Source organism: Linepithema humile, chromosome 2 (assembly GCF_040581485.1).
Source record: "Linepithema humile isolate Giens D197 chromosome 2, Lhum_UNIL_v1.0, whole genome shotgun sequence".
In the NCBI taxonomy this organism is placed as follows: Eukaryota; Metazoa; Arthropoda; class Insecta; order Hymenoptera; family Formicidae; genus Linepithema; species Linepithema humile.
This window is the reverse complement of record NC_090129.1, coordinates 22,881,044-22,908,801: the sequence shown is the minus strand read 5'-3', so window position 1 is coordinate 22,908,801 and position 27,758 is coordinate 22,881,044. Positions and strand designations below refer to the sequence as shown.

Here is a 27,758-nt window from a genome sequence, read left to right as displayed (position 1 = left end):
ATATTTAACATTGATGTATTAAATTAAAAATTGAAATTAGATATTAAGAATTATTTTCGCGTTTTTATTCTTAAGATAGTGCACTTAGTATTTTAAAGAATGTATCATGAATAAACGAAATCTGTTAAATATATAAAAGAGCCAAAGCATGAATTAAAGAACATTTCGAACAAAACTGTTTCGATGCTTTCAATTTGCGTAACGTAATTTCAATAATGAGGAAATAATGTAAGAATAGACAGATTACCGGAGCTCGCGTATTACGCGCTCCGCCGCGTTTACGCTCTCTTTACTTAGCCGATGAATCGATAAGTCCCCCGTTGGGAGATAGGATTTATGGAACCGAACCAAAGCGCGTACATTGCAGCCATGTCCGTTTGCGCGATCAATCGGATCAGTAATATTAACGAAATCTACGATTACGATCGACGGCCGCACGTATCGCGACGACTGCGCAGCGGCCGGCAAAATTTAATTTTGAATAATAATCCTGCGGTCGCGCATGACGGAAAAGTGTGAGAATATTACCGATATCACATTATCACCGAAATTTCATTCCGGTAATAATACTGCGGTTGCCAATTGAAAAGTCAGAATGCTATTGATATTGTATTGCCGCCGGAATTTAATTTTGACAGTAATCCCGCGATCACGGTTGGAAATATACGGCTAATATTAAAACGTTGGTGAATATTAAAACGATCACTGCTGCAAGAAATTTAAAGTAATCTAACGGTGTTCAATGTCATTGTACGATTATTAATTAATATTGTCTTTATTTTTAATACGATAATTTTTAATATATTAACTCTATTATTCTAATATTCGATTAATTACTCTGACTTTATGGTTTTGCATAATCCTTTTGCATCTCATTTCATGGAGAAAATTTTATATAAAAAATTACTATGATTCGGCAAGTGGTCACGAATCATAAGAGAAGTTATAAGTTTAAATACTATGGCCATTATGTGAAAAACATAGTAAAAATTGTTATATATGGAATTGTTATAATTTCTGCATGGTTCGACTATTGCCGTACATAGTAATTTTTCATATAAAATCTTTTATTTATTTGTAAATTAGAAAATTGACAATATATCATTATAGAAAATAAAGATTTTATGATTATTTAACTCCGTGATTGTTTTTTCAAGGTTTTTTAAAGGGAATAATATATTTTTCTATATGATAAATAGATATCCAATCATGCATCACATTACACACCGTCGAGCAGCTCGAATACGCGCGAAATTGATGAAAATGCGCGGTGCGAAATCGCATTTCGGTTAAAACGCATCGGCCCTTGCGCGTTGTAAATATGCGTGATACCGGTAATTATTTCGTTTTATTCCCTTTGCTCCCTTCGTCAGTCGAAAATCCGCTGCAGTTAGTGCAGACAATAAAAGCAGTCGATTGGACCGCCGCAATAATATCGGCCAAAAACGTATTGACCGAATTCAATTTGCTGGCAATTCGTCGATCAACGCGCTGTCGTCCATCCGCGATAAACCCGTGGTGGACATCATAATTTTTGCGAATTTCAAAATCACAAACGCGCGATTGCGCGCGACAATGATTTTTGCATTAGAGCGTCCTAGGAATTATTGAAATATCCAGAAGTGAAAACAAACAGAACGTCATAAATACAAAAAAATATAAGGTATATCTTTTGTCCGTGTATAAAACATGATGCAAACATTCTGCATTAAGATTCTGAAGTTATAAAAAAGAAATGGTTTCTCTGCTCAATCAGATTTTCATTAAGGAAAACTCAACTCTGGCTTTGTTGAAGAATCCGTAGATTATAGTCCCGAAGCACTCTGTACATCAATGGAAATTGATAAATCGCATTTTCCACGGCGGAGAGATCGAAGAGCACGGACTCACTGAATCGAAAGCCACTAAAATTTCTATTTGGCCGGCGTACTCTCGTAGTATTATTGGAAATCTCGATCTCGTCGGTACTCGAGCAAAATTTCATTCGACCGGGGTAACCATTAATTTTGCGCGCATATTAAATATGTGCGGCGTAGTTCGGTCTTCACATTATCCACTCAATTATGACCGCGAGTACGTCTAACCAATTTAACTTTATAATAATCGAGTCATAGATATTTAAAAAAAATGCCTTATTACATCTAGAAATCTAGCACAAAAGTACACTTACAGCATTATTTGCAACAATAAAAAATGCATAAATATTAATAACAAATCTGTAGTGAAATCTCATCTCTCGAGTAATTATTAATATTACCTCTCTGACGATAAAATGTTATGCATTATTCATGAATAATTATTTGATTTTCGTGGAATATCTCTTTTTCTCTAATTTTGATAAAAATATTTGCAATTTCAAAAAAAATTTCAACATTTATACACGTTCGCTTCATGAAAATTGTAAGCTTTCATTTACGTATATAATTAATAAATAATTTTCTTTATATATATATACATATATATTTTTAAGACTAAAAGGTTATAACTCTCTATTCCACAAATTAATTCATCGCGAATATTCATAATACGGTTCATTTACTCTTTGTGCTTCACAATTATAGTTCATAATATATCCATCCCTATTACAGACCTCTTCGTACCACGGCGTTCGTCTGCCATCGTAACACGTGAGCTCGTTGAAGCACGCGGCCGAACTTTCCCCGCGAATATCGAAGATATTCACTATTCAGACCCCACTTGAACGGTCAAGTAGTATACCACTCGGATTCGCGCGCCGAGTGGAATGGGCGGATTTCCGACCGGCGTGGGGTTTAAACTGTCTGCGAAGTTGGCCCTCGCGCTCCCTTTTCCAACCCTTCGGCACTCTTTATCGCCAACTCTGCGAGCATCGCTTTCATCCCTTCTCGCGCGAGAGATGTGTATGTGTGTACGTATAGCTTGCTGCGAATGTATAACTGCTACAGGCAAAATTTACCCTGACGTGTCTGTCGAATTGCGGTGAGGTGTTTGTACAGCGTTCGTGTAAACGTGTGTGCCGTTATAAAATTCACAAAATATTGAAGTGATTGAAACGAATGGAATTATTATCGATATCCCGAAAAGTGTGCTTTCTCGCGCAATTACTCAATTTATTTAATATGCCGAGTTGCGCGCGTATGTGTCATTTGCATATATGTATCATCGTGACATTTATTCCGCGCAACTGTCACTTGTACACAGATGTTAAAGATCCCAATTTGTACCGTTCTACGCATAATTTTGCGACATATCTCAATTTAGAACAGATAGACATTGTAATAGTAGTTCTAGACTACATTAGATTACTCCATAATGCATGAATATACCATTAATACGCCTGCACCGAGCAAGCGAGCGTGCTTTGCGATAACGCACACGCTAGCAAGATCTCTCCAATATGACCAGCGGCGATACATCGATTATGCGAACTCACAAATTGCTAGTGTGTGTCCCGAGTGCGCTCTCGCCTGCTTTATTAAACTCTTGAAATTGCATTCCGCAGCGCGCGCGGACTTGATAAACGTCTCGTTTTTCGAGTTGGCGGAGCAGCCTCTCATTCACGAGCGAGAACACGATTTGACGATCGATAACTAATTAGTCGAACAAGTGCGTATTGTGAGAAATTTCAAGCAACTGACGTGGAAGAGACTTCTCGTTAGAACACAATGGTTATATATATATTCTCCTAACGTTTCAAATGATATTTAAATCCTGCTTCTGAGTTCTCTCTTCCGTAATGCAGATACTCGAAGCGCTTATGCTCTGAACTTACCTATTATCCCCTGGAAGTGACCCGTTAGCCGCTTACCAGCAAATTATCCGCTTCCCAGGCTAATTTAGGCATGCGTTCTTAGCTTCGCGTCGCGCTTGTCGCTAAAACTCTTTCCTGCTCATGCTGACCTGCGAAAGAAATAATTTGATTTTTAGTATTTCTATGAGATTATCGTTATCGATGATATTCGATAAATTTTATCGATGATATTCGATAATTTAATTCACTTTTAATCATTCATATATAATTTAATCGACAATTTAATCACTATTAATCGCTATACGCTATCAAAACTAATCTCAATTAGTAATAGTTACAAATTTATAACAATGTAAAACGTAGTTTTAGTAATAGTACAAATTTGTAACAATGTAAAACATAGTTTATGCTATTAAAAACCAACTTCAATTTTTGTAAGTAATTATACTAAAATCGACATTTTAGATTTCACTCTATTACTTTCAATTTTGCAAATAATTGTACTAAAATCGACATTTTAAATTGCATTTATTCTATTATTTTCAACTGTTAAAATACATAATTAAAGTAAAATCGGCATTTTAGATTTTATTTGTTTTACAATTTTACAATTTTCCTACATATGCAGAATTTTACATATAACGACTTTATCCACAACTTCCTGTTCCTATCCAAACCTTGAAATATCAGATTTCTCTTATATTAAAATACTTTATGATATTCTAAATCAAGTGGTAAAGTGGAATATAATGAGGAAATGTGCATTTTCAGAGAACTCGGAACGTTATTCTTTCACGCGACCTAAAATCTCTCTCGTCGGTAATACGCGCAGCGGCAAAAACTAAGTACGCCGTTCTTTAATAATTGCGAACGCGTCCCTCGCAAACGCGAAACCTCAATCCGCTAGCGAAAAATTTAATCCGGAAATTTCGGTTCTTCCTGGTATTTAGGTCGAGCTGCACTTTTACCGCACGCCCAATATTTTCGAACGCGCGACGCGCGTGCGACATGCGTGTGCGCAGAATGTCACACCGGATCTCACCATTGAAAGCTTTGCATTTCAAACCACGGTAAAGCTTTGCGGTCTAGCCAAAAATTTTACTCTCGTCGAGCGCGACTGTCGATCGTAAGAATAATCGCTTCGAAAAACGAATGTTGCTCTATCTCACGTTGTACAAAATATTAATAAATAATATTCCTCGTGTCCAATGAAAAAGTTAATAAAATATTCTTTATAAAATATTATACTATGCACGCTAAAACAAAATATTATTAATAAAATATTTAAAATATTTCTTGTGTCAATCTAAGAACACTAACACTATAATACTTCGCTTAACAATTTCCGCGTTTTACTATTGGCTGTGTTTATTTAAATCCCTGCTTGAAAATCTCGCGAATGTGTTTTTCCGCTTTAAACGCCACTCTAGCTAACAGATAAAAATAAAATGAAATGTCGGTTTATATCAATCAGTTTGATGTTGTTGCACGTAGACCATTGGGGTCATAAATCTTCGACTCGCGAACATTCACGCCGTCGTACGCGCCCGAAGAGTTCCTCGGAAGTATCATCACGTACACAGTGCATTCGTATTTGCGAAAGAGTACACAATGCGCCAGTGGCATCCGTTACATATTTAAAGCCGCCGCAGCAACCTTTGGTGCTTAGGTACGAATTAGGTGACCGTCGCCTCGGCATTCGAAGCTGTACCTATAAACTCGAAGTGTCTCGTACCGTGGAGAGTCGCCTCATTTTATCTCTCCCTTTCTACTTCACCCTGTTTCTCGCTCGCGGGGTGAGCCGGGGCTTTCCGGGGATTAACCTTACCCGCGACTCCGCGCCAGTAATTTCCAATTCGACTGCCCGACCTGATCTCCGTGTTAATTAAACCTCCCCCCCCCCCTCCCCTTTCGCTCGCGTTGTTGCTATCGATAGCTCTCGCGAGAGGTTATACAAAGCTGAAAAGTTTCTAATCGGATATAATTGATTTCGAGCGGCTTGAGTCGATCGTATTAGCGGATATACGCAAATACAGTATTTTGCATCGCGATAATGACGTATTCATCGGCACTTGGTCCAATATTCCAATCAATGCAAGATACACTTTAAATATAGAATTTCATTGCAAATTTGATGTAAATAAAGCGGGAAGATTAAGAGTTAATTATATATTTAGCATTCAACGCGCGGTAAATCTGTTGATTAATATAATATTGATACATCGCACTTTCGAAACTAAGAGATTATTAACGGGATATAATTAGTCATGAACTACTTAGGTTAGTCGGATTGACACCGTTAAATATCGTTACCTATTCCCTTTTCGTGATCTTAGTTGCAATATAGGCTGCATATAGAAAGAGAATATGTAATCGACTCTACTTACGATGTATACAATGTTAATGTAACCGTACTTAGTCGCTAAAAATGTAAGTTAAATTATATTCAAAAAATTTTTTTACAAATTAATTTCAAGTCAGTTATACTTATAGATTAGATGCATTAAATTAAACTTTTAATCGTGCAAAGATAGAGAAAAATTGAAATTGTGAAAATTAAGAATAATACAAAAATAAACTATTTAGAAATTAAAAATTGATGATCTTTGAAATACTCTCTCTCTCTCTCTCTCTCTCTCTCTCTCTCTCTCTCTCTCTCTCTATATATATATATATATATATATATCTATTCTAATCTTTCAACAAAGTAATGGTCACATTCCATTTCTGAGATGCGAAGTAACATCAGTTATTCCACTTTCAAGATAGTGTATTAAAATGTATATTATCATTAATGTCAATGCCCCTCTCTTCTGTTAAGTTCGCATTACTCGTTATAATTAAGTGTCGCGTTGCAAATAAATTTCTGCCGTTACCACGGCGCATGTTACAGTAACCGTAGAAATTTCCGTCGGAAACGATCCCCATCTCGGGGTAGTCGTGCGCCATAGTGCGGCCCCGTAAAACCATTCAATTATCTCCGACCAGTTTTCCTCATACGACTTTTGATATGATTTTATGTTTAGTGTCATATTAAGATGTACGACAAGTGGCATTCTGCGTACTCCTTACGAGATAAAAACGACCGTTTCGCTCGATCTTCCCTTTTCTTCTTTCTATTGGCTCGTTTCTTCCACTTGCGCCTTTTCTTATCCTTCCTTGTTGTCTCCTGCCTTGTTTTTATACCAATTCTTTCGCTGCTAGTACAATGCTCTCTCCTTTTGCTTTCCTTCTGCTTCCTTTATGTCTATAGTTTAAGCGTAACTAAAAAACATTTCTAATAATTTTTACGATTTTTAATTTTGTACGATTAATTTTCGCACGAGTTTGAGATAAACGGCTTTGTCCCGCTGGCCGTTCGCTTTATTACTCCGTGTTTTTACCCCTTTTTTGCTAAAGATACGCAGTCAAGCGAGTGGATTTCCATTCTTTCGCCATGTTACATTCCGCCCCGCTTTTATCCGTGAATTTTGCTTGCTGTTTTTTCATCGTATTTCTACTCGTCGCGTTACTTATCCTTTATTCTGCATTCGCATTTTGCATTTAGCGCTAAATATGGTCGGCTAGTGCAGTTTTATTCGATATAAAAATTGCATTCAGTGTCTGAAAGTCAGTCAGTCGCGTGTAACGTTAAACAAGTTTCCACCTCTGTTATTCATTTGCTCACTTTTTGTCTCTCTTCTCTGTAACCTTTAACATTTTTCCCAGCACTTTATGTGTTCCGCATTTCAGTTTCGACATAGCTCTCTCCGGGCTTCTTTGATATGTCATGCTCGCCTGTTCGAATTCTCGCTGCCATTTTCTTCCCCGTCGGCGCATCTTCAATTTTTCATTTCTCGATCGAGCGCTTTTTCGTTTCCTGACATTTGCGCTTTTCTCGACCGTTACTCTCTTTTATTTCCTCGGTTTCCTCTCTTCGATTCGTCTCTTCATCCAATTCCATAGTCCGATAGTCCACACTTTCACCATCACGCCGCTGTATGCGCGAGTCCATTCTCTCTTTGTTCGCTTTTCCATCTGCTAAGCAGCAAAATCTACTGTAGGGAGGGGCCGATAGAGAACTGATATCGTCCAGCGGCTAATTTTTATCTCTTTTCGTCCCGATCTAGTCCATTTACGGTTCAAATAAATTCTGAGCAAAAGTAGTTTTCAATGATTTAAGAACGCGCTTGCGTAGGCGCATTGAATACGAGCAATAATTCATAAATTTTGCGTCATATTTTCCCATTTTTCTAATGTCGAGAAAATATTACGCTTTTCGAAAAAAATATACTCTTTCAAAATTTTATATTTAATATTCCACGTAATTAAGTATCGTGAAGCACTACTTAAACTATTTTTCTGTTCCAATAACAAGACAGTTTGACACATATTACGGCATTTTCTTCGTTTATTTTCCTTATGTTATTTCATACGAGATTTTCTTTTAACCGTCGCTAATGTAATATTCTGAAATGTCTCAGACACGAAAGACTAAACTTCTATGATACGTAAGAATGCATTGTGCTGCAAATAAAAGCAGCTAATAGTGCATCGAGATTGCTTTTCTTCCCGCAATGTTATTATATTATTCTACCAGACAATTTATAACTAACATATAACAATTTATATACTACAATCGAAAAGTTACAAGAAAATAATTGACAAGATAATATCTATGAAAATCTGCTATCGCACATCATTACAAATTCTATAAAATTTATGGACTCCATACAAGAATGCATTCAAAAATTCATTATTTATATACGTAATAGAAAATATATTCACACAATATTTAATATGCAATTTATATGCATAGAATATATGTATATTTAACAGAAAATATGTTTACTTATTAAAATACTCATTATATTTGAATTGCAACATCGCGCACTATAATTAAACTTGTCATAATCATAATAATTAATCTTTTTTACTGTTTTACAGCCAATAAATAATGCACCAAAACATTTTTGAGATGTTAACACCAGTGCGCGAACATGCTCGTACGCCTTAAATATTGATATTTAACGGGGGATAACGTATTCGGATAATCGTAACGAAATGCGTGCGATGGGACATGCTAAATTATGATGAAAGCGCTGTCGACGCGAGAGAACGGAAGCACCGCTTTAAATTGATTTACAGTCATACAATCAAAAATGCAAATGGGTAATCAAGCGCGTATTCATGTGTCCACGTCGAATGCCGATGATACGGTATTCGCGCGCGCCATGTCCTGATTATGCGATATAAAATGATATCAAGCTCGCACTGTTAGCTACATCTCCGTTATTGCTTACTCTTGCAATAACAAAGTATTTTATAACTGCAAATACCAGAATATTTTGCCTATTTCGCATTCATTCGAAATGAAAGTGAATGTAACCGATAAGAATCTATACGTATATTTTCGCTAAATAATGTGAACAATTTTGAAAATGTAACAATGTGGATTGCGATGAATACTGAAAACATGCCTTTGATCCATCGGTGTCTTCCAAAACCAATATATTTTATAAATCGCTGAAATATTTTGGTTAACAAATATTTCATTTGGTCTTTGAACCGAAATTACACGCTATCTCTTTCCACCGCGGTAAATACTACGCGATAGATGCGCTTTAACATTTTGCATGCGGAAATTATCTTCGTTTCACGAATCGATCATTACCGATTACAAAGCGCGAATATCGAATAACATTAAATATTTCTTTAGGTCTACAGTTTACATGTTGCGTGTTGCGTATTTACAATATACTGTCGCATGGAATAATTTACGCAAATTAACTAGAAAGCGGGGAAAGCGATAAATTACCGATTAATTACTATTAAAGAGCACCATTAAATCAATCAATCGCGCCGTAATTCGTGTTTACATTTTATTCGGATAAAACATATCATTCGTTGCGATCGTTGCGTTGATGCGAGGTACCTCTATTTCCCTGGTATTGTTTGACGCGTGCGTCATGTACAGCGATTAAAAATAATATTTCCACTCACGCGGTCTTTACGCACAAACAATGTGGCGTCGTTGTACAGACGGCTCGTACTCTGCATAATTTCCGGTAATTTTAGATCGCCGCGATAAAGCGGCGTGTTCCAAGGGAAAAAAGGGGGAGATTCCTGGGTCCGCAAAGAGAGAGAGAGAGAGACCGCGAACTCTTTAAAGCTATTACTCGCATGCGTGCGTTTCTTGTGTTACGGTAGGTCCGGCGTTAATTTTATGGTACAATGTGCATTGAGAATACGCTATCTAAACGCTAAGCAAATTCAAACTGCTCGAAATTTGACCCTCTGTATTCAGCGCGTATTAAATTCTATTCCTAGTTGATATTACCGGCGCAATACGTTACATTATTATTCCTGTATTTTATTGCTGTTTCGAGAGACCTATAAATCCAAATACCTTATCATACATGCGTAACACGCGAACATGAGTTCAACAATGACTGATTATTCACTGATGTACTGGCGCTATTAATATTATTGCATTTGTTCACGGAAGAATGTACATGTAATACCTGGTATGTTTTGATACTCGTATTATAGGCGTAAAATTGCTTCGTACTGAGAATGTAGAACACGAAGGATAATCGTGCGTACGCGCGTGTGGGTTGCGAGAGAGTGTACGATAGTGGAAAACGCGAGGTGCATGGGAATTAATACTGCAATGGCCGCGGGCACGGCTGACTCGGAGTATCCGTCCAGAATGCGTTATACGTTTTTATTATTTCTCAGACATTGTATCCGGTTATTGATTCCCCCTCGGCGCGGTGGAACCAGGCTGGCAATCGCAATAAAGGTACTCCGCCGATAACTCGTATCCTCAAGGATACAACTTCATAATAACGCAAATCGAAACGCTCACCATTATTTGCGCGAAGAATAGCCGGCCTTAATGGCTTTAGAGAGGTGCTTTTTGCATCCCTATATATTACCGGAGCTAAGTTCGCACAACGTAAAGTGTTGCGCAGTTAAAACCGCAATATTTAAATGCAGCATCGCGTAATGATAAGAAAAAAAGGCATATATGTTATTGTTACAATAAACTAGTTGCGTTACAAAAATATTTATACTAGAACAATTAATACGAGGAAAATTATTATAGAAAACTGGTAATAAAAATTAAACATTAGAGAAATATAATTGTAAAACAATATTAATCGTACAACTTTATTCATTTGCAAGATTGTATATCTCTCAAATGCAAATTTCTGTTACGTTTACTAATTGCTGCTATTCAGCCTTTTAAAAGATTCTGATCCCGATCTAATAATCGCAAGCTATTCCCGCGCACCCCGAGGCGAATCGGGGATGGAACTCGGCGAGAGAAAAAGCGAGCGGACTTTTATTGGAGTGTTCCAAAAAACGCGACGGAAACGCGTGGTGAGACAATGGCTATGGCAGCTGCCGATTGTCAATGTCGGTCCCCGGCTCTGCGCTCCACGCCAAGATTCGCGTCTGAATACCGCCATAGAATCGACATCCCGACACGGCAGGAAGCTCGTTAAGCATCGCCGCGGGTTCTTTTTAGAGCCGTGCCTTGAAGATTTGCGTCTCGTCCCGCTTTTCTGGCTCGACATATACACCCATCGCGTATACATATGTAAATATTGTACACGCAGTCCTTCCAAAAAATTTACTGAAAACATGTCAGCGTGTCCTATCTGTGCCGCTTGCGATTCCACTAATCACGGATGTCTATCGTGACGCGCTACCTAAAAAAAACTCTAGTTCTCTATGGATTAAAAGACTGCACCGCAAAGATTCTAGAAAGCGCCGCTGCTTTACAATTACACATTTCTTTCGGACATCGCATTTAACTTTTTCTCTTTTTTGTATAAGGAGTTTTAATTAAATTGAATACCTCAAGTCACTTGGATAATGTAATTTTTCTTCCACAATTTTTAAACGCCTAAATCTGAATAATATTAAAAATTTTCCACCGTTTGTTAATGTTAACATAAAAACATTTCTACTCCAATGTTTAATTAGAACATATAGACTGTTTATAATGATTTCATGCGAATATTGTATTAAATTAATCTCGTTGAACTTTCGACTTGATGTTATTATAGGAGTTTCGTTATTGATTTTCGATCTAACATCATTAAAGTAAAGCTTTCGTTCTCTTAATTGCAAAGAAATGCCGTTATACTAATAGGATTTCGCACACTAAATGGACGAAAATAGAAGAATATTAAATCCTTCAGATTCCTTTTCTTATTTCTTCCTATTGATATTTTATCTTCAAAATTAGATGTTGATATTTCTCATGTGTAAATCCAGTTAATTCGTTAATTTGTGTTTCCAAGAACGGAATAGCCAGGTTGGAAATTCCAGGGCAAAATTTCCAGAACGGAATTTCAAAGGTGGAATGTTCAAGGTGGAATTTCTAGGATAAAAGTTTCTACATTTTTGTCATACGTAATTTCAAAAATTTTTGGTTTACAATAATCTTTTTTTTAGTCAACTACCTTGATGTTCTACAGCAATCACGTAAAAGTGAGCGTTTTACACTTTCTAGTTGATCTTAATAGCGTGCGATTAAACAACCTTAATCGCACTGTCGCCGACTTCACGACTCGTTTTGCCGTCCTAATTTCCCGTCACGTCCAAGTCGGTCAGCCAGCCGGCTGGTGGGAGCCGGCCGGCTGGCGGCAAAGTGCATCGCGTCTAGTCCGGGAGTGTCCCAGCTGGTGTCCTGGCGCATCGACGTCGTCTTTCGCTTATCTAACTTCCGGGATGCGACACGCCGCGCCGAGCCTAGGATGAGCCGCGACCGCATTTGCATTCGGAGTCCGCGGGCTGCGCCGCGCTCTTGCAAATAAGAACGACATCGTAACTTTGCCACGGCGGCGGCTGCATATGCACCGGAGATGGGAAAATCTTTGGACAAGAGGGGATCGTGCGATTCCGGGCGCGGGGTTTGCTGATGAGGCGGCAGAAAGCGCCAATCCTCTCAAATAAATCCTTCGACCGATCGCAGCTCCAGAGACAACGTTCGACAGAATTTGAAACCGGATCTTGGATTCGTACGCGTCGAAGAAAGATCCTGATGACGGAAAGATTGCGAGTGTCTCTCGGATGGATTTTTCATTCATGATTTTTCATTCGAATCGCGTAGAGAGCGCAGTGGAATTTCGGAAGAGCTCACGCATCTAATCTGCATTAATGCGCTCGCTTGCTGCAAAAGAGAAATCTCGCATAGAGTCCTGATTCCGCAGGACTGTGGAATAGAATAATTGTCTGAGTTCAATCAATAGCAAGTGCTTGCTGAAATATTAATCGCATATTATTATCAAATTTGTGAGCTATTTTCACAGATTTCACGCAGAAAAATCTCGTAAAAATAAATCCTTAGAAAGTTATTATGATACTTTTGAAATAATTATAAAATGCGATAATGACCATTGTTTCTATACTTTTTATTGTGATTTCTCAATCGCGTAATCAATGGAATATCAGTCCGAATGCGTTAAAATTTAAATGACAGTCGCGTCGTTCGCCGTCGTTACTAATAATTAGGAAAATTAAAGTGATTAATTAAGGTATCATTATTAAAGGGCGTTGCCGATGGATAGGTCCTTCTTTATGAACTCTTCGCTCGTCGTCGACCGTGTCTACTTCATTATCGCCGGCGAGGATCGCTTAACGAGAGACGGCAGTTCGTGTTATCATTCCTCCTCTGAGTTTATCGATCCAATCTCATTTTCTGGCCCTGCCAGTAGTCCTTTGACAAGCTCAGTTCGACAGATTAAATCTTCGTCCGTATTCGAACTCTCCGAAAGTTAAAACCGTCTCCTTAAAACCGTCTTATAATCGCCACGGGGACGTGCGCGCGGCGTAAGAGACCATTAATCAAGCCCGATAATGAGACAATATCCGAGACATTCGAATAGTCAGCTGCGATAGGAGAATCATGTGAGACTACCGTGACACTGTACCCGCTGTCTTGAAAAGATATATTGGTGGTAAAACTTTGCTCACACCGGCGGCGTATTCGACTCTTCGCAGTTAAATGTCTTACGTTAAGATTCGTATAATCTCTCTTATTAATGATCTTGAAGCATTTTAAGTAGCATATCTTGCAAAATTTCTTCGCAGTTTAGAAACAATTAAATACTTTTCGTTAAACATTTTTGCAATATTTCTTTAATAATCTCCTAACGTGACAAATTTTTAATCTTAATTTACATTGAATAGTAGTCAATTTCCTTCTCAAACGAGACCGATGAATTGTGCTCGATGAGAAAAACCGCAAAAAAAAAAAAAGACGCGCCGAGAAGAATATCCTAGAATCGAGTAGCCAGATGGTCGAGGAAAGAAATCCTACTAACGAACATCCTGTCGCGAAGATGCGCGACGGCTGATTCGCCAAGAGCCCTCGCGCGAAAAATTCACTGATGACAAGCAGGAGCTGTGACAGGAAGTCGCATTCCCATCGAAATATCCTAGCGAGCTCATGGTGTGACTTGACGGGAGAACTTCCGCCACGACAAGACGGCATTTTATCACATCGCGCGGTTTAATAACGGCATGAGGATCTCGGCCGGTATTCTGCCATTGCATTGATTGTTCCTTCAACGAAATTACCTGTTATCTCATCGCGCGTGCCAGAAATGCTGCTTCTTATAGTTTAATAAGGATGCTTACAAAATGCTTTATTGTCAAACAGACAATGGAGTTACCTTTTTAAATCGAAAATGAGACGTCTAGATTAAGTAAAAAGAAGAAGTGAAAGTAATTAGACAATGTGGAATAAATTTTTTTTAAATTAATTTCTTATCTTAAGAAACGTCGTCAATAAAAAAGAATTGTTCAAAAATATATAATTTCTTTTATAGCTCTATAAAACATTGATGACAATGAATTTTTAGTAACACAAATGGCGACTGAAACAAATAAAGCAAAGCTTTAAAATAATGGCAAAAGTGATGGTGATTTATGTATTATATTTTAATTTCACATAAAAAAATTTTTAATTAAAAATTTGTTTTTTCAACCGCTTTTTACAATTTTATTCTAAAATCTATGAAATTGGATCTCTCACATCGATATTCTCTTCTCTAAAAATAAAACGATTTTTTCTACTTTACAACGTTCTTTAATTCAATAGCCTGATTTTGCTGCGGAATTACATCAACGCTTTTATCTGCGTTCTAGAGAAAGAACGGAATCTGTATCTGTTATATTTAGTTTCCGATAGAAAGCGGAAACAAATGTATCTATTGTAGAGGAGCGTACGGAAACCGAATGATACTACCCTGTGTGTTGTTGATGACAGATGCGTTGCCATTTGCTACCAGGCGGCATTACAAAAAATATGCTATCGAAATCCGCTCCATCGGGCTGTGCCGCGATGCGTTCCGACTCCTTCCTTTTCAGAAGCGAACGCAAGGGAACGCTGTTGAAACATAATACTGCATGAAAATCTACGCAGTCAGGCCGAAATAAAAATATTTGAATCGTTTGTGTTTTTTTTCTTTCTGTTTTGTTCGCAACGGATACGGATCCAAATTTCGTTCATCCAGAATAAATGCGCGTGGCAGACATCGGTAATACGCGCGGTATTAATTTATATAAACCGATAAGTTTTAATTAAAACTGTTTGATTATTCCATAAAATTCACATACCTTATTTTAATTGATAATGAATATATTAGATATTCATGCATTTTGCTTCAATTAATACCAAATAATGCTATAAAGCTACTGTACATACGAAAACAACAGCTCTTTCCGAGAAACAGAAACAGAAACAGAAATATTTACATATCTAATAATTCCGGAAAAGAAGCTTCTTGCAATCGTTCATTAGAAGCAGGCAAATTTCAGGTCTTCTCGAATGTAATTACATCGTTTGTACCTCGACGACTATTTCGGTCCTTTTGGAGGATCTCGCTTCGATTTCGCCCGCACTCTGCTGAATACGCTCTTACCCTCGAGGATTGCACACGTCTGTAGCCGAGTGCCATAACGATGTCTCACTGGTGCTTGCGTTACAGAATGTGTGTGTATATGTGTGTGTGTGTGTGTGGGTGCGTATGTTGCAACGTGTCTCGGAACCGCGACACTCCAAAGCCATTAACGTTATGCCGTACACGCGCCGCCGTTCGAAATTGTATAGACACTCCGCGAGATTCTACGGCATTATTTTTTACGGAGACGCGCGCGTACGAAACATTCACGTACGAAAGATTGAAAAACAAAATCGCATCAATGTGGAAATAGAAAAACACTACTGTTCACACACTACTGTTTTCAATGCTTAATTTATTTAAAGTTTTATGGATGAGAAGCTCAAATAATTCGAACTGCAAATTTGAAGGATTCAAAAGTAGCATTAAAATATTATTACATTAGAAAAATTTAGGTTACTGTATAATTCCCATATATTTGAAAACCTAAAAATGGAATATTAAAACTTATATATACTTGTAATCAATTTCCAATCGTAGAATAAAGCGTGTGTGACTGGATGACAAAGTAAACGAGAAGTAAGAGCTGTGTGATTTTATATTTGAGATTCTCTCCATTCGCTGAGAGGGCTGAGATTCTCTGACCGCGGCTCTTCCTCTAATCTAGGCTGCAAGAGAAAAGCTCACGTAAAAGCAAAAAATACCTCCCTAAAAGCTCGCGTCTTTACATAGATCCTAATTAAATCGCCATTACGCAAGAACTATACGGAATCTTCTACCACCTATTTTCTCTTGCCACTACGATTTTCACACTGATCCTCAATTCAGCTGACCTGCACTACCAAACATTATATTCGAAGGACTATAATATGATGATCCATGCGAAAGATAGAACAACTCGTGCGGTAGGATGATAGGATGAAAATGAGGATCTGCGTGGATGACAGATTACTCGAGCATATATGTATATGTGCGGAGAGAGGCTTGTAATTTTAGCTACTGAAAGCTCAAACTCCATCATCGCGGTGTCCGCTCTAATCTGAGAAAGGCGAAAATTTCTTGAGTTATTTTACATTATCGCGAATCCTAATTGAATTCATATTTTCCGTTCAAGAATATGTATTATTCTCACTCTCACGCGCTTCTAAAATAATACTTTGCAAAGTCTTTATTATTTTATTAGAAGTAATAATATTTTTTAGAGAATAATAATATTTTTTAATTTGCCAAATAATGATGTTATAAACCTATTACAATGTGTGTACCAATGTGGCACATGAGAAGTAAGACTTATACAAGCACATCTATGTGCAGCTCTATCCACGAGCGATTCGGACTCTCTCACCGCAGCCCTTTCTCTAATCTGGACTGCAGACTGAAGAGAAAGCCATGAGCGGTTCGATGACTACGATGGCCTCGTTAGAGCAGCGGATTGACTTCCTCGAACTAGCTGTCGAACTTTCGACGAGATACAGACTTTTGGGCCAATTCCCTCGGCTAGCTGCGGTTACAGGGTCCGCGAAATGGCGTAGTTTACCCTGCCGTGGATACGCGGATCCCGGAAGACGAGCGCCCGAAGCGCGAGCTTGGAAAGCTCGACAATCGACGCGCCCACTGATCCGATAAGCGGACCTGAGCTTTACATTACGCGCAAGGCAAATCGGTCTGAACGATGATCATTGAAATATGATCGGATTTTGGGATCGAGACAATTTACGACCGGTGTCTAGTCGCATTTGTGTCCATAATTTATACCGTAAAATTTAAAAAAAAGTTAATCCGCGATTCGTAAGAACGATGTAACATATTTCAAATTTGAAAAAAATTTGTGCCATAATATACAAGAGTCTAATGCTTATAAAATAATAATAAAATTTCTAATACACTGATATTTTTAACATTGTAAAATTGGAAAAAACCAAGCTTTGAGAATTTTTAAAATCCTCAAGTTTTTGAAGTGATATAAAATTACATATACTCTGAAAACATTGACACAAGGTGACTTTAATAGAATTGAAATCCGATTTGCAATAATTACATCGTTAGCACGACTCTTCAATTAATCTGCGCAACGAGATATCAGAGGTATCACACAGTGTCGTGCGCGAGTCCATCCTATCACGGGACGGGATCAGTCGTAGGCGGAATGTGGCGAATAAATGGAAAGAGAACGAGAAAGAAGGGGAGAGCGAGAGAGCGGCACGAGAAAACGGAAGAACCGATGCCGTCGACGGCCGGACGATGTCCGTGTATCCTCCGGCAAAGCCTCTTCCGGAGTTTATTATTATTTGTTCGACGACCGGCGCATCGTATGTAGGCTACGTCCCCGAGGTGCACGTCCTCTTTGATATCAGATAATCCTCCAGGAAAACAAAAAAGCCCATTCATGCGCACACAGGCGCAGGCGTACATTCAGGCAAAAGCGGGCACACACGGGTAGATTCAGCGTACGTAGTCGCGAAACCCAGAAGATACGGTCGGTCGTGGTCGAAGACGAGAAAGAAGAAGACTCCACAGCTAACTCCGACCCCGTTTTTTATCATTTTCACGGTGGACGAGAGACGGTTTCATTTCCTCGACTATCCGTTGCAAGACCTGGAGTGTAAAAGTACGCTGTTTCGAGACGCGTGACGATAACACGGTCGCGAATGTGTTCGTTCTCGCAGGCAAATTAAGGAGCCTTCACGATATGATCCTTGAGATAGAGAGGACATTGTCACGAACCGTCGTGAAATATTTTATGGATCTACGCGAAGATATCTCACGGTGTCGCCGTTTTGGGTGTTTTATTACCAGTCCTAATAATAAAATTTTGCAAGAAAAATTAAATGTTAGTTTTAATATGTAAGTCGCATATTTTTTATTATTTTAACTTTGCTTTTGCGTTTATAATCATATAGCTGTTAAGAAACAACTAAAGCATTATAATTAATTATTTCATTAAATAAATATATAATGTAAAATAAAAGAAAAAGTAAATATTTTTGTAAATAATTACTTTTTAAATAAATGTATTATTTTTATTATAAAATAACTTTAAGCAAATTAATATTACATTACAATTGTTTTCCAACGTGTTTAATGAAACAATTATGTAATCAGAATTAAAATTTTTTATTTTAATTCGTAAACTTGAGTCGCATAGCGAAACTTGTTAATTAAATGTAGCGTATATACTTTGTAACTCACCGTCAGTTACACCGGAATTAGATTCAGTAATGTTCGAAATTTTGTATTAGTTAAATTAGCCGCCGTAACTGCAAAGCGTCCAGTTCGGCGACAATTAATTATTCGCGTTGCACTATCGCGACGTCGCTTGTTGCATACCAATCGTTAATGCGCAAATTACGCGTCGGATATTCGTAATGTTGCATCTAACTTGCATGACACACCGGTATTCGCTCCGTCGTCAAAACACGTTAATTCAATTTCACATTCCTACCCGCTATAGTGAAAAAAAAGATAGTTTCTTTCTTACTTAAAGGGATGAATGACAGATATAAAAATCGCAAGATCGCAAAGATCGCAATCGTTTTGTATGTCTACTATTGAATATTGATATCTTCAATTTTCTAATTCGCCGCTCGCAAATAAGCTTTATGAAACCAATTAAGTAGTCATTAATCAATTATCGGACTAAGTACAAAAACTTGATGCTCGTATTTACAACGCTCATTTACGCTAATATTTATTCCTGAAGAATAAACGGAATGCTGATGCGCTCGGTAATTGGCCTGTTCGAGATGAATGCAGAATGCATCGTGCTAAAACGGCCATTTCCAAGCTTCGCTAAAGACCACCTCGATTTTATGGGACACCCAGTGCGTTATTGCAACGATAATACAGTAATTAATAATGCGTGACATCGCGCTCAATTTATCATCGAACTCTATAGAATGGCATAGATATTGTGTTCTTTAAACTATCGCATCTTTAGCTGATTTAAAATTGATTTCATCTTAAAAAATTTTTTTAATGTATCTTTTACTCGCTAAGTAATTTTCAATTTTAAATATGTCAATAATAATTTAATATTAACATTTATTAACTGAATCTAAAATTCAAATTCAGCTTTACCTTTTGATTCGGCTAAATTGTTCAAAATTAATTTAAAAATAATATTTTTTATTACGGTTGTAAATATTAAATTTTTTTAATTGTTATAAGAATTGAATTATTTGCAATTTTAATTTTAATTAACTTTAACTTTAAAAACACATACTAACGTTCCAATACCGAAACACCAGTATACGTTTTTATTTAGACTTCAGAAAAAGTGTTTTGTAAAAAACACAGGCACAATCTCTACTGCAAAAACTTCTAAACACTTTTTTCGTGCGAATGTCGTTTCTGACGTAAACACCTCGAAATACGCGCACGAGCTGTGTAATTAAATCCAACAACACCCCCCAATGCATTCATGTGAAAAAAGCACGATACGTTTCGTTTCCGAAAACGGACGAAAGAAAAAAAGAAAGAAACAGACGCGCGATCGACAACTAGTACATGTACGTCGAAGAGCTGCAGAGAATTCTATTCTCTTTTATTCCATCTAATTCCAATTCAATTTTATTCTATGTTTTATTTCGCTGTTATACTTGGACGTTCCTTCGACATTCATATAAATTATCGCACCGTAGAATCGCCACGTAACATCGTTTTGTGGCACTGTCTTCGGTTTCTATCGACCGAACGTATTCCGCGAGCGCAGCTTGACGGAATTCCATAGTAAAAGCGACAGGAAATTTCCTCCTTCAACTACGTATTGCTAAACAAATCTGATTCACGGTAGCGCCCGAGTGTGCCGGAAAAGTGCAGCAATACCGCAAGCGGCGTCTTAAAAGCAGCCGCCGCAGTCGTACAGCCCGCGAAAAGGGAACAAACAAAGCGCGATAAATTTGATTTCCCGCGACAGGTCCGCCGCGATATCTCGCAGCGAGTGTCCTCGAATATGTAAACCAGACACACCGTAACTGCATTCGAGGATTCCTCCTCTTCGTCTGTCTGAGAAATTCTCATTGCGAACGAAAAATGTGCAGAAGACTACTTGTACTCGCTGCACTATCTTGATATAACGAATGCGAAACTATGATAATAAATATTTTTTTACACAATAATCTAAAAATTTGATGAACAGAAATTTGTATAACTTGATTTCTACATCTTTCGTATCAAAATTCATCAAAATAAAAAGCAAACTCTTTTCGAAGATCAGTTCAAAAGAAAAAATTAACTCTGCAGACTAAAGAATTAATTGTATCTTTTCTCACTTTTAAGCTTGAACAATTCAAGTTAAAAAGTAAAAGAAATTTCAACAATTCATCTAATTAATTCCGATCATGTGACAATCGAAAAGCGAATAGGTTGCCGAATACGCGGCTGTTGCATAGTCGAAAAATACGACGTGCTTGAAATTGTAGGAAAGTTATTATTTATGAACCCCGTTATTTATGACAGTGCGCGTCGTATTATAATCCACGATGTTCTCGGTCGATTTCGCGGCGGGTCGGCCGGAAGTGTCCGCTTCCTGAGAAGTGGCGTCTGTAGTTTCCCGACCTCAAACCACCGTGGGTAGAGGCTGCGCGCAGCACCCCGGGGAAGAAATACAATCCCTACGTGAGCGTACACGGCGAACGGCGGATACCGTCGTTCACCGCGGTGCATATAACGTTACGCCAGAAAAATGCTCATGGCACGACATTCATATTCCCGTATATTATCCGACACTTGCCTCTACGTCGTATAAAAATCCCTACCCTCCCAGAGCCGACCGCTACCGAAGGAGCACGTAACGATCTTAATCGAAGCACGACGTAACTCCGACGGAAGTGGAGCAACGACGAGCAATTTTACCGACGTGATTCCTCGCGATGGACCGCGTTAAAAAGAGTCGTGAATATTTCACGCTCCGTTTCCTTGCGAGTATCTCGCAAGTGATGCCGACGTCGGTTATTCGATACTGATCTCGCGTTGCAGCATGAATAAAACAAATAGATTCAATTTCCTTTTTTTTTACATCTACGTGTTGATTCGCAGACTTCACAGAAGAATAGATCGTTCAGAAAAAATTGATCGGTGAGATCAATATCATATCTAGCAAAATTACATTTATCTCGTAAAAAGAACGTAAAAAGAACGTTCATTAGAACGTGCTTCACAATAGACATTTAATCCCAAAGGTAATAAGCGTATCATCCCAACGCGATATTTCCCTTAAGAATTATTCAATTTACCAGCTATTAGTAGCAAATTTGATTCCATTACCGATTATCGAATCGCTTTGTATTCGCGATTGGAGTCGCCGGCTTGAGCTCGGCAAGTATTGAAAGCCTCGGTTTTATAACCTAAAATTAGACGTATGAAACGAACTTCCGCGGAAGAGAGTCCGGGTTTAAGCTTTTCGAGACTTTTTCCAAGGAAAAAGGTATCTAAGACTCCTCTCGCGGGAAAGTCAAGGCGAACTCGGATCATCGTCGGCGTAAAGTTTTCTAGGACGCGAGCGCCACTCTTTAATCCAACGAGCGAATAACAAAAACACATAAACTGCTAGGAACAGTTCATCGGCGTTCCGTGGAAACGCTCGAACGTGCTTCCAGTTACTCGTCAGCAACTTTCGGCGATTTTGCATTACTGCCGCGAACTTCGCCCCTTCAGCACTTTACGAGGAGGGGACTTTATGTCTAATTATGCATTTGCGCAACAGGAAATCTGTTATTGTTTTAATGAAAATGATAAACGCGCCCTTTAAACTCGTAAAACAACTAATAACAATGTAACGAATACGAAATTAATAATCCAAATATTTGAAATATAGTTTTTTTTTCTCAAGATTTCTTTTACGAAAAATCTACACGACGGATAAAGAAATTCAAGTCACTGCTTTCCTAATAATGAATCAATTCTAATAATGAGTCAAGAGGTCGAAAGGAAGTTGCGGGTAGTTGCGGACCAAACTTTAATTCGATCATTGAGTTCAGAGATCTAAGCCATCACTGTCAGGCCGTTGTCATACTTCAGAGTGACAGTCGGCAACGTCCGTCGCATGACAGCAGAATCGAGATAGCAAGAGCCTTCCAATGGAAGGCTGGACGCGGCCCAATAATAATCAGTGTATGCAACGTAGCAGCAGTGCACACGTACAGAGATGGTGCGTGGGTTAATATGCGTTTATTTGAGCCGAATAAACTGGCACCTGTAATACCACTGTCACGGAGAAGACGAGAACCGATATCCGCAAGTTCGACCCACCGCTTGACCGAGCGGCGCGCGGTGTGTTATGCGCAAATAGGAATCCTTCTGTCGGTTATTTCGACAGACAGAATGAGGCGGCGCATGATTAGTTGGTGGCGTCGGTTATTGGACGATGCAGAATGCGATCCACGATTAAACTTCAACCGGGCAGGATAAAGCATAATGAAAGATTTGTCAAACTTCAGGAAAACTTGATAAATCTTAAAAAAAAAACCCATTTTAAAATTTTATTACTAATTTTCCGCAAAATAAAATTCATATGTAGCCCCTATTTAATATATCGCGGTATTAAATTGCTACAAACTTTTGTCGATATTTTAAAATTATTTTATACAATATAAAACTTGTGAATAAACATACAGCGTTGGAGCAGAAGATAAGTAATTCAATCAGGAATAAAGTTAATTTGTAATGAAATTACCTCTCAACAGATGACGAGTAATTTTTTCCGCTTTTAATCAGTTGGTTGAAAATAAACTGTTGCCACAGGTGAGTAACTATAATCGATGCGAAATTTCATCGTTGGCTGAATCGTTTAATCAGTAAGCTGTAAACGCAAGCTATCGGCTGATTATTAAGCAAGAACAATCGGTGTATAAAACAAGCGAACGGCACGGGCGAGCTATGATGGGCTCCTCTAGAACAAGCGCTTCAAAATTCGTGCGCGCAATCGAGAAAACGGGAAAGAGAAAAATAGTAATTGCGCGTATCGATGAGTAACGCTATTCGTAGCAAACTTTTAATAGTTCGTTGAATTCCACGAGTTCGGAGTGCATTTACGCGTGTGCCTCTATCGCGTGCGTCGCTATCGCGTACGTGTGTGCGAATGTCGGATAAACAGACGCTCGCGATATTACCGGCTGGAGGAATCAAATTTCCGTTACTTCGATCCGGAATTTCGACTGATCCTATCAGCCAAGGAAGAGTGAGAGAGACGAAACTCTCGGTTATATAGGACGTCCGGCGCAATTTTATGCTATAATTTGAAAATCTTATTCCCGAAATGGCTCCGAGTCAAAAATGCCTTAAACCAAGTAGGTCAACACAGGGTCTGACTGTAATCCGCTGCAAAATACGGCTGCTTGAGATGTAGTTCACTCCGTTCTAGTTTACTTATATGTAGCGAAAAAATATACAAAAGCACGCTTCAAAAAGTTACTGGATTATTATTAACATTTTATCTAGTTTGATTCTGCAACGGCCGTTAGAAACGGTCGCTTTCACTGTGCACGCACAATCCGATCCGTGCGATGTAGTGTATCATATTTCATACGCCTTTGATATGTGGATATCTGTTTGCTTACGATGATTTTGGAATATCAGTTTTTCGGAATGTTTCTGCGTACTATTTCGCGTTACTATATACGCGTATATTTCGCGAGCAAATATTATAGATTCCCTTTTTCTATTTTTTTTTTTACTCTTCTCCTTTTGCATATTTGTTTCATTAGACATTCCAAGCTGTCCTTTTGATAACGTTTATAAGAATTTATGCATTTGAAAATAAACACATCAATAAAAACCAGAAAAGAACGAAGAAAAAATCTACCGAAGCATTTACTTCAATACATGATGCCTTTTATATTACCGCATTCAGATATTATATAGTGCGATATTCAGAGAGCTTGATGCATACTAAAAACATTTATATCAAATTCATAGTTTTAAAACGAATCAGTCCCGTGTTCGTATGACATTTCTAATTCAACATCATGTCAGGAATAAAATCTTCAAGTAATTTTTGCCTGCCATACTTCAGCCCGACTGCGAGATGTTCGAATTCAATCAGGACGCGAGGTTGAAGAGGTGGCTGAAAATAATATTTATATTTTATTCGACGACACCGCGTTTCATCAATATTTTCGCGTCGCTAAGAAGCGACATATGAATAATTGAAAACATACAAAAATAGGTTCTAACCACAGCCTCTCGTACCTTCATCATTTATCATCAAATTTAAATGTCACTGTTTTCTTTATATATGTATTATACTGAAAATACGATGTCTTGAGCAGTAAAAAAATTCTATTTTTGAAATATATTTCGTAATATTTCAATCTAAAAAATGTTCAAGCTATTTTAAAAAAAAATGTTGCGTAAAATAATATTATTCATCTAAAAGTTAATTTTAAAAATCAAATTTTAATAAAATTTGATTATTCTTCAAATAATCACATTCAAATGCAGCTAGGAATATGGTTAAGCTTTGTATATATTAAAACAGTCTCATTTCATTCTCTTTTATCTCTTTTTTTTGCGATATTTAATAATTTCATAAAAATTAAAAACCAAACCTAATTATTACAATGATATTCGTAGTACAGCATATAAGATAATATAAAATATAAATTCGAGAGAAGAAAATAAAACACTCTGGCGTTAACTGCAAAGCAGCTTCTGCGAAAATTTTTTTACGGCAGTTAAAAATTGTTTATCGCTGGAAAAATCATTCCTCCGCTCACATACTTGCGACATATAATACGGCTTCTCTCTCTTCGGATATTCGCTTTGTGACTGTCGGGGAAGTTTCGTTGTCGGTGCATTGGCTTTAGCTTGTAAAACGATCCTATTTCCATAACAAAGGGAAGCTTTGCGACCGTTATGAATTGCAGATTGCACTGAAAAACGAGTTTAAACTTCTGTACGTTACTTTCGCTTTTAATGCGATTAACCTGATCGTTACAGCGACTTGCCTGTCTCGCTAGGCAATTAAAAGATAAAGCAGAGAAGTTAACTTCGCGCTGTTTTGTCGGTGCGACTGCATTATGCTTGATCCTTTATAAATTGAACGTATATAGACTTCGGCTTAATGTCTATATAAAACGTTTCTTATTGGAAATATTATTTATAATATTTTTAAACAGTAAAAGAAAATTAAAATAATTCTCTTTTAATATTGGAATTTTTAATTAAACATTAAATGGTAATCCCTGTTAAACTCGTTCTTCCGTTTATCCTTATTTGAACAAGATTTAACATTTTCCTTAACATCGTGTGAAATTTCTTGCTGTTTAGGGTCAGCGCGAGATTAACGTAGCAGCGCGATCTCCGTGTCGGAAGAATTTGCACTTCACGCGGAGGAGATGTAAAGCCCTTTGCGGAATAAAAGGACGCAAAAGCGCGGAAAGCAAAGTGGCGTTCCGCTATATGTGTGCAGGGACTCGCGCGGCCCGCGCGGTTGCCTCATATTTAATCTTCGCATTTCTCCTTTCCACTTCGCGTTCGCGCTCGCATTACCGCTGTGCACTTGAGAATATCTTTCCATATCTGGCCCGAGACTGTCTGAGCTTTTATCGCAACAGCGTTTTAAACCCGTAAACAACCGACGCATTATATGCGAGGCTTTTAAATAAAAATAGCGTATACGTTATTTCGTCGATATTTTTCAAAAGACATGTCCTATCTTTTTAATAGGAAAATCTAACTTTTATTAAAAGAAAAAATTTCCATAGAGAGAAATATAGTTTTTTGTCTGGATTTTAAATAGAGGACAGATTGTATTTCAAGCTTGTATCTCTCGTCTATTTTATTTTGACATTCTCGATGAAAAGCAAAAACAAAATTATCTCTAATCTGTGTAAAGTGTCAGCCTTGTGATTTATCAAGTTATAATTTTCAAATTTGTACGCTTGCAATTAAGGCAAAATGTCAGGTAAAGTAATTGGTTGATAATTTTCACAAAAAAAAAAAAAAAAGACATTGTTAAATGTGCAGTAATAAATCACATAGAAATCAAATCAATCAAACTTACAAAAATCGAGTGTAAAAGATACACAAAGAAATTAATCATCTCGTTACACGTTTGTCATCTCTGCTACTTATTAATTATAAATACCATTACCAACGTTCAGTGCAGCTTTCATCGCTTTTATTAAATTCTTCAACATTTCTATTTCCTAGAAATCATTACGGCGTTTTCTTCCCAGGAATACGCCCACGTCGTACAGGGTGACCGATATATCTCAAGCCACGGTCAGTCGACCTTTCCACCTCGAAAAGTCGACAGCAGCGTATGGGGCACATGCGGCAGCGAGGGGAGGGGTGGCAGGGAAGGAAAATGTGTGCGCGAGCGTAAGCGTGACCATCCGCGAAGCGCTCGCTCGCCCCGTGTCCGCGATATATATCGCTTGCACGCGCGTCCTCGCACGCGCGTGTCGGATGGTCGGCAAGCTCCAGCAGCGGCAGCAGCAGGAGAGGAAAGAGAATAACCGTGTTGCTGCAGCCGGGGAATGACGCGGACAGAGTGCAGCAATTTCGCGCAATACCGCCGGAATACCGGGCGTTTCGGGAATGCGGATCAGCATTTTCCCAACCCTCCTCTATTTCTCTCTCTATCCCTCCCTCTCTTTCTCTCTGCCTCTCCCCCGGCCGAGAGCAGGCTCGATATCTCCTCGACAGTCTTCTCCTTTCGTAATGCGACCCTCCGTAACAACTGTTCCATCGCGCATTCTTTTCGTCTCCGTCGTGCAAATTACCGAGCTGCAAGGCGTATTTTTTGCGTCACTTAAATTAAAATGAAAAACGATATCAACGGTAATGTCGGAAAGTTGAAGACGTTGCTTGCTCATAGATTTGCGTGCGTCATTTCTTCAGGAGACACTCGCAAACTTTGCGAAAAGATTACAATGAGAATCCACATAATCCTTCACGTCCGGACGTTTAATCCGCTCGATTATCGCGTAATTTTATTTTTAGACATTCTCGTACGCTTTAACTGCCGATTGCAATATACGAATTAATAATATTTTGAAACTGAAAATCTCTCAAAATCGATCGATACACTCGCGTACCACGTTACATCCCGTTTTCGCAAAGTTAACGAATTTTGCACAGCTCGTAACTGCTCCATGAATAAGTCTCACGAACATTTCCGC

General features: G+C 38.1%; 1 protein-coding gene across 11 annotated transcripts in view; it reads right to left on the bottom strand.

Moving 5' to 3' along the window:
- LOC105668862 (lachesin-like) overlaps positions 1 to 27,758 on the bottom strand; it is a 201,747-nt gene that overhangs the window by 55,109 nt on the left and 118,880 nt on the right. For all 11 annotated transcript variants that reach the window (XR_001100181.2, XR_001100182.2, XR_001100183.2 and 8 more), the window contains one exon: positions 3,752 to 3,879. The gene's annotated coding sequence lies outside the window, so the exon portion shown is untranslated. The remainder of the gene's footprint in view (positions 1 to 3,751; positions 3,880 to 27,758) is intronic.